The sequence below is a fragment of the Schistocerca nitens genome, chromosome 1 (assembly GCF_023898315.1).
Source record: "Schistocerca nitens isolate TAMUIC-IGC-003100 chromosome 1, iqSchNite1.1, whole genome shotgun sequence".
NCBI lineage: Eukaryota > Metazoa > Arthropoda > Insecta > Orthoptera > Acrididae > Schistocerca > Schistocerca nitens.
Window position 1 is genome coordinate 266,920,617 of NC_064614.1, and position 12,692 is coordinate 266,933,308.

At 39.1% G+C, this 12,692-nt stretch overlaps 1 non-coding gene across 1 annotated transcript; it reads left to right on the forward strand.

The window, feature by feature from the left end:
* Window positions 1-9,465: 9,465 nt before the first annotated feature.
* Window positions 9,466-9,538, forward strand: Trnaa-cgc (transfer RNA alanine (anticodon CGC)). Its single transcript has one exon. It is a non-coding gene; the product is annotated as a tRNA-Ala (tRNA).
* The last annotated feature ends 3,154 nt before the right edge of the window (window positions 9,539-12,692 follow it).

The following is a 12,692-nucleotide window of genomic DNA, read 5'->3' on the forward strand; positions in this document are numbered from 1 at the left end:
TCCTCGCCGACTGCCTGCAGTCCAACGCTCTGCCCCCCATATATTGCGGCGACCACAAGGACACCTGCCCATCCGGCAGCTATACATCTTCCGGGAGCGGCGCAGCAAAATCGCTAATAGTCGCAACTGCTTGTCAAAGCGTGATGGCGACGTTAAAGCGAGAAGAAGGGCGGCAGCAATGGAGAATTAATGGCAGTGCTCGTCCGATACCGGATGCTGCATAGTCGAGGTCGTTCGTTCTCGTAAACATTTATCAGTCAAATCAAACGAAAGAAGTAGCAACTTTCATCATCAAATACATTTGCATCTCCAATTTCCTGGCTGTGGTGAACAAACACTCACCTTCTTTTGGCGATATTACACTACTGGCCATTAGCATTGCTACAAAACGAAGATGACGTGCTACAGACGCGAAATTTAACCGACAGGAAGAAGATCCTGTGATACGCAAATGATTAGATTTTCACAGCATTCACACAAGGTTGGCGCTGGTGGCGACACCTACAACGTGCTGACATGAGGAAAGTTTCCAACCGATTTCTCATACACAAACAGCAGTTGACCGGCGTTGCCTGGTGAAACGTTGTTGTGATGCCTCGTGTAAGGAGGAGAAATGCGTACCATCACGTTTCCGACTGTAGCCTGTCGCGATTGTGGTTTATCGTATCGCAATATTGCTGCTCGCGTTGGTCGAGATCCAATGACTGTTAGCAGAATATGGAATCGGTGGGTTCAGGAGGGTAATACGGAACGCCGTGAGGGATCCAAACGGCCTCGTATCACTAGCAGTCGAGATGACAGGCATCTTATCCGCATGGCTGTAACGGATCGTGCAGCCACGTCTCGATCCCTGAGTCAACAAATGGGGACGTTTGCAAGACAACAATAATCTGCACTAACAGTTCGACGACGTTAGCAGCAGCATGGACTATCAGCTCGGAGACCATGGCTGCGTTTACTCTTGACATTGCATCACAGACAGGAGCGCCTGCGATGTGTACTCAACGACGAACCTGGGTGCACGAATGGTAAAACGTCATTTTTTCGGATGAATCCAGGTTCTGTTTACAGCATCACGATGGTCGCATCCGTGTTTGGCGACATCGCGGTAAACGCACATCGGAAGCGGGTATTCGTCATCGCCATACTGGCGTATCACCCGGCGTGATGGTATTGGGTGCCATTGGTTACACGTCTCGGTCACCTCTTGTTCGCATTGACTCTGAACAATGGACGTTACATTTCAGATGTGTTACGACCCGTGGCTCTACCTTTCATTAGATCCCTGCGAAACCATACATTTCAGCAGGATAATTCACGAACGCATGTTGCAGGCCCTGTACGGGCCTTTCTGGATACAGAAAATGTTCGACTGCTGCCCTGGCCAGCACATTCTCCAGATCTCCCACCAATTGAAAACGTCATGTCAATGGTGGCCGAGCAACTGCCTCGTCACAATACGCCAGTCACTGTTCGTGATGAACTGTGGTATCGTGTTGTATCTGCATGGACACATGTACCTGTACGCGCCATCCAAGCTCTGTTTGACTCAATGCCCAGGCGTATCAAGGCCGTTATAACGGCCAGAGGTGGTTGTTCTGGATACTGATTTCTCAGGATCTATGCACCCAAATTGCGTGAAAATGTAATCACATGTCAGTTATAGTATAATATATTTGTCCAATGAATACCCGTTTATCACCTGCATTTCTTCTTGGTGTAGCAATTTTAATAGCCAGTAGTGTACAAATTTGAGTTGGGAGGAGTTATTGCTGCTGTGCCATATGGTTCAATATTAGGTCCAATTTTTTCTTGTTGCATATAAATTACCTTCCAAATTACACCCAAGAAGCCCTCTTGCTTCTGTTTACCGATAATTTACAAATTAGGATGAAATATAGTAAAAACGTTCCAAACCTGGGAAAAGAAATGAAATTATCTTTACAATTTATTAAGGTATTCTCTGCTGGCACTGAATCCAGACACAGGACACTCAAATCTACAGTTTGCAAGACAACACCTCCATCTTGATACGAGGTAATCCCAAAAGTAAGGTCTCCTATTTTTGTATAAGGACATAGACCTGTTTATTTCTACAATGGTTTACATCAGTATACAGCTTGAACATTTAGCTATTTTTCGTCATAATCACCATTTCTGTCGATGCATTTTTGTAGACGCTGTGGTAGTTTTTGCCTGCCCATATCATACCAGCTCGCCGCCATGCTTTTCAGAAGGTTATGAACCTCTTCTTTCACCTCGTCGTCGGAACTGAATCGCTGGGACCCCAATTAATGCTGACAGGTACTGTGAGACTCTGAAAAAACTCAAACGGGCATTTCAGAACCGGAGAAGAGGAATGTTGAGCAAGGGCGTACATATTCTCCATGACAACGCTCGCCCACACATCGCTCGGCAAACTGTTTCTCTCCTGTAACAGTTTCAGTGGAACATAATCACCAACCCACCCTACAGTCCTGACTTGGCGCTCAGTGACTATCACCTGTTCCCTAGGTTAAAAGAACATTTGGCCGGAAAGCGATTCAGCTCCAACGACGAGGTGAAAGGAGAGGTTCATAACTTTCTGAACAGCATGGCGGAGAGCTGGTATGACATGGGCACACAAAAGCTTCCTCAGAGTCTACAAAAATGCATCGACAGACATGGTGATTATGTCGAAAAATAGCTAAATGTTCAAGCTGTAAACTGATGTAAACCATTGTAGAAATAAACAGGTCTATGTGCTTATAAAAAAATAGGAGACCTTACTTTTGGGATTACCTTCGTATTAATGTACGATGAAAAAACCATAAATGAAGTTTATTGAAGTTTTGGGATGGACACTGATAACAAGTCGAGCGTGAGATAAGGCATTTTTTAAGCATTCATCTCCAATACTTTTATTTTATGAGTAATAGTGTACATTGCATATGGCAGAAGGGTAACTTATTTTCCTAATTTTCGTCAACAAAGTCTTAAGTTGCAATATTTTGCCACAAAGTCTTCGTCAACAAAGGAAACACCTATTGTACAAAAACCTGAAACCAACACAATATCCTATTTCTATTCTTGAAATTTTTGTAGACAGATCTGAAGACAGGTGAACGTACTGGTGCAAGCCTGTATCTCGAAGATCAATCATCTTTCAAAAACAAAGCTATTGTTCATTGACAGAATGTTACAAGAAAAAACTGCTAATTAGATTTAACAAGGCGCAGAAAGGAGCTAAATTAGCGAGAATAATCTTTGACCATTTACGTAGTGTACTCGTAGGGCAAATTGTTTTAAATATAAGGTAAAAATCAAAGCTGCTGGAACATGTGTGTTACTCGATGGTATAAAAATACATTCCACACTGTATCAACTGCCTATGCTACAGAGGAAAAGTAAGTCACTTATCTCCACCATCTTGTTCCCATTTCTGTTCCCGTGATATGTAGCCATTGCTTAATGTAGAAACATTTTGTCAGATAGTTAAATCTAATTAAATGCCAATTGCCCTGACGATCATGCACACACGAAGCATAAATTTTAGATAATTTAAAGCTAGTTTATGATTTTTTCATAATGTGGGGCCACAGTCATAATATACTCCTTTAAAGTCAGTACCGCCATTAGACTGTTTTTATTTGCAGTGTTACATTTACACGATCATGATTTCGGCTTTACGGTGCTATTATCAAGTGTTTTAATGTTATACAGTGTCTAAGGTGGCACACTGTCGTATTTAAAATACACTATTACACACGTTGTCTAAGGGTCAATGTTTCTGGTAAAAGCCTACTGCTTTGTTTTATCACTAAGTATACCATTGTAAGTAGGCTGTTTAGATTTTTTTTATTGGTAACTCCACCTCTGTATGAAAATCACTGGCTGTGCTGTGTGCAGTCTGTGGCTGCTTTGCATTGTTGTAATACTCGCCATTGTAGTGTTAGGCAGCTGGCTGTGAACAGCGCGTAGCGTTGCGCAGTTGGAGGTGAGCCGCCAGCAGTGGTGGATGTGGGGAGAGAAATGGCGGAGTTTTGAAATTTGTCATGTACTACTATATATAGTATGACTATTAAGGTAAATACATTGTTTGTTCTCTATTAAAATCTTTCATTTGCTAACTATGCCTATCAGTAGTTAGTGCCTTCAGTAGTTTGAATCTTTTATTTAGCTGGCAGTAGTGGCTCTCTCTTTATTGCAGTAGCTCGAGTAACCAAGATTTTTGTGAGGTAAGTGATTTGTGAAACGTATAGGTTAATGTTAGTCAGGGCCATTCTTTTGTAGGGATTATTGAAAGTCAGATTGCGTTGCGCTAAAAACATTTTGTGTCAGTTTAAGCCCAGTCACGTGTATAATTTTTCAAAGGGGACGTTTCATATGTCGACCCTTAGCCGAGGATACCTCACTGGAATCTTCTGATTTTTTTCTTGTAGTTTGTGTAATTAGTGTAGCTTTTGTTTATTGCTAGCGCGTAATTATAGAGAGAATTTCCATTGTAGTTGTAGTTTTTCATTGTTGTACAGTAAAACAGTTGTGGCATGCATGTAGATTTGCACCAAGTATTTCGCAGCTGCGCTTGCAACTAAGTAGACATTATTTCCATTGCTATGTTATTTTATTTTGCTCTTCAAATTGTGCTTTTCTGTGTTATCGTGTGAAATATTGTGACAATTATGGCGTGTGAAAAACGTAATACTAGGCTCCAAAGTAAACTGAGAAATGACAGTGAAGACGAAAGCAGTGTGTTAGCGCCGCAGAGTAATGAATTAACTAATGTTCAAAGTAGTAATTTGGTAATTGCGCATAGGGAAATGGAGCGGGTTGCAAATAATGGTGTACACAGTGAAACAATTAGTGAACAGGGAAGCATTATCGATCGATCGGTCTGCAACAGCTCGCCTCAGAAATCCGAAATGACAGGAAACAATCTCGCAAATACTGTAGATTCAGGTTTTGGGTCCTCACCGTTTTCTCAAATGAGTCAAGACACATTTTCTGCTTGTCAAAATGTGAATGTTGCCGGTGAAAATGCACTGCCAAAAAGCATAGAGAAACAGATTCCAGACACTAATACATTATTATTGCAATTAATGCAACAAATGGAACAAAATCAGAGACAAATGGGACAAAGGCTTCAAAAGTTAGACACAATGGAACAACACCAGAGACAAACACAGCAACAGTTAGACACAGTGGAACAAAATCTTAAAAAGTTAGACACAGTGGAACAAAGTCTTAAAAAGTTAGACACAATGGAACAAAACCTTCACACCACGCTTGAACAAACACGTGAAGATTTAACTACTGAGTTACATAAAATAGAATCGAAATGTCAAAAAGTCTGTAATGACGTAAAAACACAAATTTGTGAGCATTTCCAACCTATTTTTTCGCGTCATGAAAATGCATTACAGAATCACGAAGCAGCCATAAAAGAACTGCAAACTATTGTTCATGAAAATAATGAGACCCTGCAAGCTAAAATTGACTCAGTTGCATCTACCGATTCGGTTACGCAACTTGCAAAAACTCAGGAAAACTTAAAGGACACAGTAGATACTCTGAAATTTGGTTCAGAAAGACACATGGAGGAAATTAGTTCATTATCAGAGAAAATAGTTGAACTTTCGGATCAGCTAAATAATTTATCTACGAAGGTAGATGATAATCTGAATGACACAAAACCGGTAGTCTTTAATGACACAGAAGAGTGCGAACAAATTAGGAAATTCAAACAAAATCAGAATCAAATTAATACGCAACACCAAAGAGAAATCCGCGAAGTACAAGATCAGCTGACACAGGTAATACAAGAATTACGTATTTCAGAGGACACTCGCGCCCCAATACGGGAAGAGGGACATAGAAATACGGAACAGCCACAAAATAATAACACAGCGCATTTCGGAAATTATGGAAGAAATTGGCAAGGTGCACCGAATTTTGAAATGGAACCGCCGAAACGACATAACAATGACCTGTATGCGACTCGCCGACATGATGACTTTGACTATAAGCTGTTCATTATTACACGTAAATTCAAAACATTTAAGAATTCTGGCAACGAAATTCATCCACAAGCATGGCTCCATCAATTCTCTCATTGTTTTCCTCCCAACTGGTCGTTAGAACACAGATTAGAATTTATGTGTGGCTATTTAGAGAATGAACCAGCTGTAAGAATGCGATCGGTCATTCACGATTGTCACAGTGAAGGAGAATTTTATCATGCCTTCCTCTCAGCATATCGGTCTCAAGCTACACAAGACCAAGTAAAACATAGCATCATGATGATGAAACACTTTGAACAATCTGAATTTTCCAGTCTTGTCAAATATTTTGAAGACATGTTGCATAAGAATCAGTATCTTTCAAACCCATACAGCCACTCAGAACTCATCCGCATTTGCTTAATCAAATTGCCTGAACATTTACGACATATTATTTTAGCAGGACGTTGCAAAGACACACTGAAGCTTTTCAGGGACTGTTACAAGAACTGGAAATTGACACTGACAATCGCGGAACGCGAAAACAGGAGCACAACAATTACAGGTCACATCTGTCACAATTCCGCGACGAAAGAAATAATAACTGGACACGACAAGGCTATTCTCACAACACAAATCGTGACCAAAAGAGACACCATCCGTATGACAACCATTGGCAGAATAATAGTTACAGAGAAAGATCGCTTTTCCATAGTAATGAATGTGACAGAGACAACCATAGAAACAGACAGTATGGGAACCAAAATAATTATTATCAAGGGAGACAGAATAACTTCAGACGCAACGGTCCACCACGCAGTTACTATTCTGGGAGAAATACTCCACCACATGACCGACAAACAAGAAACTATGTAAACTACCGACATAACGACAGACCTGAATTCCATCAGAACTGGCGAGCTTCAAACAGGGCAGGGCCTTCTCATCAAGGTGAATTTGTAGAAGTTAGGTCTCCAAATCCCAATAACGACGCGCGCCAACAAAGAAACAGACAATGACTCGCACCGCAGGCAGCCACCTGCGCCGGCTGGCTCAGGGAAAAGTAGCATACAGGCTAACCTTGAGAAAAATTTTAGCATTCCTTACCGACGTATACAACATGATAATTGCATTCAAATCAAACTGTGAGTACTATGAAGAGTAAAGGATAGCACCACACTTCACATGGGAAACCGTTTATTGAAAGATAATCTGCTTTTTAACTTAGTCTTTGCTATAAAATTTTTCACTTTACATTACTAGTATGCTTTGTCAGACTTAGAATCTGTTAACATGCAACAATGTTTGAAGTTAAATATCCGGTCAAGAACCAAGAGAACTTATTTAAACAGAAATTACGAATGCATTGTTATAGTGAACAGACGACACAGTGTTGTTATTTGTACATTCTTGCTTGTTAGTTGCACGATTACGTAACGACTATCAGGCTTACATACTTAGAACATATACTGGTACTGCTAATGAGATTTTAATGCAACATTTTGGTTTACTTGAAAATACATTCTGGATTTAAAGTACTTTCTGTGAGATACCAGATGATACAGTGGTTAGTTTATGTGACAGCTACACGATTTTATCACGACGCTACTAATGAGTGACAATTCACAATGTTGCTTTTGCAGTGTTTCTGTTTTATATCTCCACAGTTTTTCTGTATTATTCTGGAAAGTAAAACATGTTTTAGTAGTAACTTTTGTGGTATAGCTACAATGAGACTGCCTTTTCCGTAGGACAACAATACGTTACAGCACAGTACTTTCTTCATCACGCCAATAAGCATAATAACTACGATATCTATACGCAAAGCATTTCACTTTTGTTTATCATGAGGTAAGTACATTGACTTCTGCAGAACTTAGCTTTCGGAGGGCGATAACTACGACACTTCCACAGAGATTTTCTTACAACAAGACGCACAGTTTAGCGCTACAGTACACGTATTTGAGTGATTAATTTAGTACTTAAAACATTTATTTTTTAAAGATATTTGAAGTACAATGATACAAAGGTTTTCCGTGATACATTTCATTCCATCGCTGTAATCTGTAACACCTGAGGGTATAATTACATTAATCCTCAGGGGGGTACACGCCTACTTTGTGTACCATGAGTTTGGCAAGCACAAGGAGCCCTAGCTAATATGGTATTTGCTTATACAACTTTACACATCGGTACCATATTTCTCTAACACACAAATTACACAGCTATCTGATCATTTAACTGAGAGATAAACTTTTTTTTACTACATCAGTGACACATGTTTACCCAAGTACACAGTTGGGTAACTTCACACTTACGAAAATGTATTTTGTCTGTACTTTGTGAACTGTTCATTTTTTTTCGGATCCATCATGATACTATGAGAGCTTTGAATGATGTATTTGGTAAAGGAGCATGATTGTAAAGTACGTTTGACGTAGATGACACTTTTGACATGAGCAGAGAATTTTTTTTAGGTTTCGAAATTATTGGAGGAAGCTACGACGATTTTGAGAGTTGATGTTATTACGATGACTATGTGTATTATGCTGTTGAAGTATGTTTATGATCAATAAGTTGATGCTATATGAGTTATTTGATTATGCTACATATGTTATGATGAAATATTGAACAAGTGTCGACGAATAAGGTAAGGAATAATGAGTAGTGGTTAGGGACTCTGGTTTTTGAAAAAGGTTGTTGGAAACCAAGAATCGTACTTTAAGAGTTATGAAATGTATGTAAATGTGTGAATGTATTACAATGCCGACGAAAATTTTTTGGACACTATTATATCAATAGGATTTTGTTTCTACAGATTTGTAACTCAAATTCTTGACCTGTGAAATATTTTTATATGAGACTGTCATTGTAGCGGAATCTGCCATCATAAATATTTCAGTAAGAAAGGTAAGTGACCTTGGCGTAATACGTTTTGGGCGCCCAGCTGAGAGGTAGATGTCTGACAAAAGAAAGCCATTAGGTGAAAAAAAAAAAGAAAAAAGAGGCCATTATCCTCACTATTGACATTCCTTTGTAGAAAGCATCGCAAATACGACACGCTCGAACTTGAAAACATATGATTACACTGTGGAGCTCTTAATTTATCATATTTACTAAAATACCTAATGAAACGATCAGAAACATTTCATGGCTATTGTCTTGCTAATTGAGAGAAATGCCATATGGCTTGCTTTATGTATTTATTTACTCATTTTGTTTAATATCTAGTTTCTAGCTGCACTGCAGCATTGGTTAAAATAAAATTTTATAGATGTGCTAATATAAATATTTTATGCCTACAGACCCAGTAAAGAATAACTTTATGATGTACTTCAAAAAACGAAGGAGCACAAAAAGACATTTCCCTTCACAGGAATTGCATACAGAATTTTCTTTTCAACTACTTGGTAATATTTCTCGTACAATAAGTTGTGGTGCACCACTTTAATTACATAGACATTAAGATGTGAACAGACATTTACCGAGCGAGGTGGTGCAGTGGTTAGCACACTGGACTCGCATTCGGGAGGACGACGGTTCAATCCCGTCTCCGGCCATCCTGATTTAGGTTTCCCGTGATTTCCCTAAATCGTTTCAGGCAAATGCCGGGATGGTTCCTTTGAAAGGGCACGGCCGATTTACTTTCCAATCCTTCCCTAACCCAAGCTTGCGCTCCGTCTCTAATGACCTCGTTGTCGACGGGACGTTAAACACTAACCACCACTAACCACTGAACAGACATTTCCCTTATCTGCATTGTTGTCTTTAGTGTACTATTTTTTTCTGCTTGAGCTTTGCCATGTTTAGATGCTGCTGCTGTTTGCCAGGCATAGTACTACTAAATTTTACTTTACATTACTCTGTTAAGCCAGTTTTACTACTGATTTATTTTTCTTGTTTGCTGCTCATTGCGTAATATTAGTTGTAATATTGCTGCTTGCTTGGCCAATTTGAATATTTTGTCATTGCTGTTTGTGTTAATTGTTTTGTACTGCTGCATTGCCTCGTCCCTTAGTTTAGCATCTGAGCTCAGTAGATTTAAGTTAGCTTAAGAGGGGGTAGACTATATAAGAGAATGAGTTGCGATGAATTGGAAGAAATGCATTGAGAAGTCATACGAAAAAAAGTAGAGAAAGCAGGTATAGATAGGACTTTTTGGAAATAATGAAGAACGAAGGGAGATCTCGGAGAAGTAAAGAAAGTTTTGTTTGCAAAATACTGCAGTAAAACAAACCCTGTCCTTTCCTTGTGTTAGCCCCCTATGTACTTGTGTACTCTTGTGTATTTGTTTTCTTCCTGTCTCTGTGTACTGTTTCATAGAATTTTTTTCTCTTCTAATACTAAGCTACATTCACTATGATGAGGAATACTGTTATCCTCAAATATAATTTGCATTAATAATATGTTTTTTACTTTGTAAAGATGTTTAGACATTATTTATTCTGTTTTGTTTTAATGCTCATGTGTGAAGTTGATGTTTCGAAAGTTATTCTGATCTTTTATGTATGTACTCATGTCATAATTCCTGTAAGACTGACGTATATGTTATTTCGATTCTTTTGTAAAGCCTGTACTACAAATGTTCTCTGTATTGTTATGTTCTTTAATGATGTATTTTGTACCTTTGTAATTGTATTCTCATGTTGTAAATTTATAATTGTATAGACACCAGTTCTTCAAATTAAGTTACATTTCACTGCACATGTTTCTGTTGGTCATAGTATATGGACAATATGTGAGAAGTAGGGACTGATAGTGTTTGCACGTGTGTTAATAATTCAGCAAGGGACTGGATAACAGCATTGCTGGTACTAAGGACATTTCAAAAAAATTTTTCTGTGCGTGCAGAAGTGGTGGTTTATGGACTTGCTATATTCTCTGCAAGACTCTTCGATGGTGATTGTGCACCTGCACAGTCGCAACGGATGGCTGCTAGCCGTCTCTACAAGGACTACATTGGGGCTGTATCTTTGATGGCCCACCAATACCATTATCTCTACAAGGACTACAGTGGGTCTGCACCTCTGGTGGCCCACCAATACCGTAATCTCTACCAGGACTACAGTGGGTCTACTCTGTGATGACCTACCTACCAACATTCTTCAAAACTTCCATGGCTCTGCGGTGGGTTTGCTCTGTTGTGGCCCATGACCTGTCTGCATGTCGAGAGTCAGCACTGTCTTTCCGTTGGAAGGACAACGCTACTTCTTCAAGACTGCATGGAAATCCACTACTTCCATGTGCATTTTCTTTTACTGCTCAGACTTTGAGAAAAACACTGCTATTTTACTGTGATGAACGATTAGGACTGTCTTTATGGACTGTGAGAAAGTTTAGCTTTTGACCAACATTGTATCAATAAGTGTGTGCAATTGATATCTTTGTTATTGTAATTATAAAAAAATTTTATCAAATCATTATTGGCCACTGTCCAAAACAATTTGTAAAATTTTTTGTGGGGAGCATGGGGGCTATGTAAGTAGGCTGTTTAGGTTTTTTTTATTGGTAACGCCACCTCTGTATGAAAATCACTGGCTGTGCTGTGTGCAGTCTGTGGCTGCTTTGCATTTTTGTAATACTCGCCATTGTAGTGTTAGGCAGCTGGCTGTGAACAGCGCGTAGCGTTGCGCAGTTGGAGGTGAGCCGCCAGCAGTGGTGGATGTGGGGAGAGAAATGGCGGAGTTTTGAAATTTGTCATGTACTGCTATATATATTATGACTATTAAGGTAAATACATTGTTTGTTCTCTATTAAAATCTTTCATTTGCTAACTATGCCTATCAGTAGTTAGTGCCTTCAGTAGTTTGTGAGGTAAGTGATTTGTGAAACGTATAGGTTAATGTTAGTCAGGGCCATTCTTTTGTAGGGATTAATGAAAGTCAGATTGCGTTGCGCTAAAAACATTTTGTGTCAGTTTAAGCCCAGTCACGTGTATAATTTTTCAAAGGGGACGTTTCACCATCTTGACTCGAGTCTTGACAATGTGTCAAACAGTGTATTTTAAATACGACAGTATGCCATCTTAGACACTGTATAACATTAAAACACTTGATAATGGTACTGTAAAGCCGAAATCATGATCGTGTAAATGTAACACTGCAAATAAAAAACAGTCTAATGACGGTACTGACTATAAATAAAGCTAGTTCAGTCTCAACCTTGATTTTGTACTTTTTGATAGTCTGGTGCCTAATTTCTATGGATTGCACTTATGGTGCTTTTTACTGGAGCATATACTTCCGGTCGACGAAGAACGGTTTTTACAATGTAAATTTTCAGAATAGTTGATTTTGAATTTCCTGGTATTTTACTGGCAGCATTAAAAATCGGAAATACGATCCTTTGTACTGGCTTGTTAACATCGGAAACATACTTTAATATTCAGCAAGTATTAATATTTTACTTTTATCCATTGGCTGATGGAAGCGAACTAACGGTTGTGATTTGGCAACTGAGGAAAATGCATTAACAGAAAAAAATCTGAACAGTAAAGAATAATTACTGTATATTAATGAAAATTCGGGATTATATTTGTCTAGGTAACATATTTAAGTGATGAACGAAGCAAGATCACAAGTTAAGGTGAGTGTGAGGTGTTGGTACATTAATAACCAGTGTAAGCGCCAGGATATTGACTGCAAGCAAGCAAACGTGTACCAGTTGTGTTGTACAGGTGCCGCATGTTTGTGGGATGAAGTTCCATGTTTGTTA